Here is a 2928-nt window from a genome sequence, read left to right as displayed (position 1 = left end):
ATCCTCATCCTAGGTATGAGTATACTAAATTTTTTGGTACTACCAAATGTACATCTCACTTTTTGAGGTACAGGGGATGGGTATACTATAATTCTCTTTCGTTATTCGTGGTTGTCTCTCCCAACAAATGTCGCTCCCAAGAATCAAACACTCAATCTTGGAGATCTAGTGGAGACTTACATCATTAGACCAACAATCAACTAAATATCAATATTCTTTATCAATATAAATATTATTAATACTTAATTATGGTATATAATTATATATTGATTAATTATATAAAAAATATACATTATAAGTTAATAATGATAAGTATAAATAATATATAACAACAAGAAGTTCATCTAATTTTGTAAGACAATATATTATATATGATACAAAAACTAAAGTAAATGTGAGTGACACTTGAACGTACTCACTAGGTATACCCAAGTTAAAATAATAACAATAATAAATAAGTTACATATGTTAGAGTATCCAATACTTGGTAGGTACCTGTACGTATCCATCATATTGTGTTAGACTGCGACTGGGGAGCCTCTAACCATTGGAGAGTTTCATTATTACATGGGTATGGGAAGAGTGAAGAGTCACAAATGAGACACCACATCTTTAACCAAAACCTTAAGGCATTAATTCCATGAACCTTTCCTTCTTATAAACTCTTTCACTCCTCCCCGCATATCCAATGTGGGACTTCACACTTGAATAAACCCAACAATCTCCCTCTCAAGTGTGAAGTGTGAAGTCTCACATTGTTGGGTTTATTCAAGTGTGAAGTCTCACATTGGATATGCAAGGAAGAGTGAAAGAGTTTATAAGAAGGAAAGGCTCATGGAACTAATGCCTTAAGGTTTTGGTTCAAGATGTGGTGTCTCACTTGTGACTTTTCACTCTTCCCATACCTATGTAACAATGGAACTTCCTAGTGGTTAGAGGCTCCCCGGTTGCAGTCTGGTCTAACAGGTGGTATCAGAGCCGATGGTTCGGCTGGGACATGGTAGACTCAAGGGGGAGCAGACCCTTGTGACTCTTCACAAGTCAAAATATACTTGGAAATATGGTAGAACTAAATTATATCAAGTAACTATGGATTCTCTTTATTAATGAGCAAGAAATAAAAATAGAAATTATTAGTTATATATGTTAATACTAAATTATATAAACTAAATGCCAATCTTCTATCAATATTAATAATATATAAATATTATTAATAATTAATTATAATATAATTATATATCATAAGTTTATAATAATAAGTATCGATAATAAATACCAGCAGAAGTTGGTCAAATTATGGAAGACCCTACTTAATTCTAATATATCATACAAAAAACTAATATTTAATAAATGTGAGTAGATGTACTAGCTTCTTGTTCTCAATTTTAAATAATAATGATAATAAATAAGTTACATTACCTTCTTATCCTATATACTTGATACATATCTATAGGTGTCCAACATGAGTACTGAATATATATTTCATGAGTAAGGAGTTAATCATTTTTAAAGTATATAATTATTTTTCCTAACAACTATCACTTCTAAAAATTAAATATTTAACTTTTTAGGTTTAACTCGAGTTCTGTTTAACTTTTTAATATTAGACCAATGCTTTGAAAAAAAAATCTTTAATATCAACTATTTTGTATTACTTGATTTACCATTAAGTGGAACAATTACATCATTAAAAAATTAAGATCTATTAAAAAATTAAGCTATCAGAATTTCTTATCAGTTGATTATTTTTCATTGGTAATAAAGGAAATGATAAAAATAATGATAAATAAGATTTATCTTGGTCTTAGCATTATTTCGAATAGTTTGTCATGAATTAAGAAACAATATTAATATTAAATTTATGTGCAATTAAATATATTTTTCTTAATCATCCTTTATTATCAAAACTTATCTCTTCTTTTAACCCGATTAATTAAAATATTTTATTTTCTCTCATTCAAATAACAAGAATATTTTTATAATAATAACAATTAACTAACTCAAAATATCTTATAAAAGGATGAAATTAAATTCTCAATATAAATATGAAAAGTAAGTTAAGGAAGGAGGGGGTATAGATAATAATAGAGAAAAAAATGTATGTATCACTTGTGTCATCTATAATTTATTCTCAATAGTCATTGATACTTTAGAAAAAAGTAATACATATGAATAATAAATAATGTACTAATTGTATATAAATATTTACATTGACAGTATATAGATTAGAGATGATAAAATGGGTCGTCCGATCTGTTTCGCCTTCGCCCGCAAAAATTTGAGTAGGCGCGGACATGCCCGCATTGGCTTAACGAATAAAATTCAATGCACTACCCGTTTTAAAAGGGGCTAAAGGGTTTACGGGCAGCCCGTGACATTGTTGAATAATTAAAAATTAAAATGATAAATAAAATTAAATTTAGTAAAGTAGTTGGAGATAAAAAATTAATAATTTTTTTAATATTTCATATGAAGTTTAACAAATCACATCATATTAGAATTTTTTTTAGGGATTAAAAATCAACATCATAACTTATTTGAAATTTCCTTATTTTTTTCTTAAATATGTTTATGGGCCATATGCGGGCCACTTGCATTGCCCAACGGAAATGTCCACAGCCTTGGTGAGCAAAATGGGCCGAGCAAATGGACAATTGAACAAAAGTTGAATGCCCTACCTGCAAAAAAAATGCGAGTCGGTGTTGCTAATTTTGCCGGTATAGATATTACACTATTATAATATATTTATTTAATCACTGTCCATTACCTTTTTACATGCAATCCAAGATAAATGTCATCAACACAGACAAATTAAATCTTAATCCTATTGAAAACTTTATCTTAATTTTTATCCCTATCAAAATCCAAATAAAATAAAATCAGAATCATGGTTATCTAGTGAAATATCATATATATATATATATATAT

The sequence above is a fragment of the Lupinus angustifolius genome, chromosome LG15, assembly GCF_001865875.1.
Source record: "Lupinus angustifolius cultivar Tanjil chromosome LG15, LupAngTanjil_v1.0, whole genome shotgun sequence".
NCBI lineage: Eukaryota > Viridiplantae > Streptophyta > Magnoliopsida > Fabales > Fabaceae > Lupinus > Lupinus angustifolius.
Note: the sequence above shows the minus strand (reverse complement) of the source record.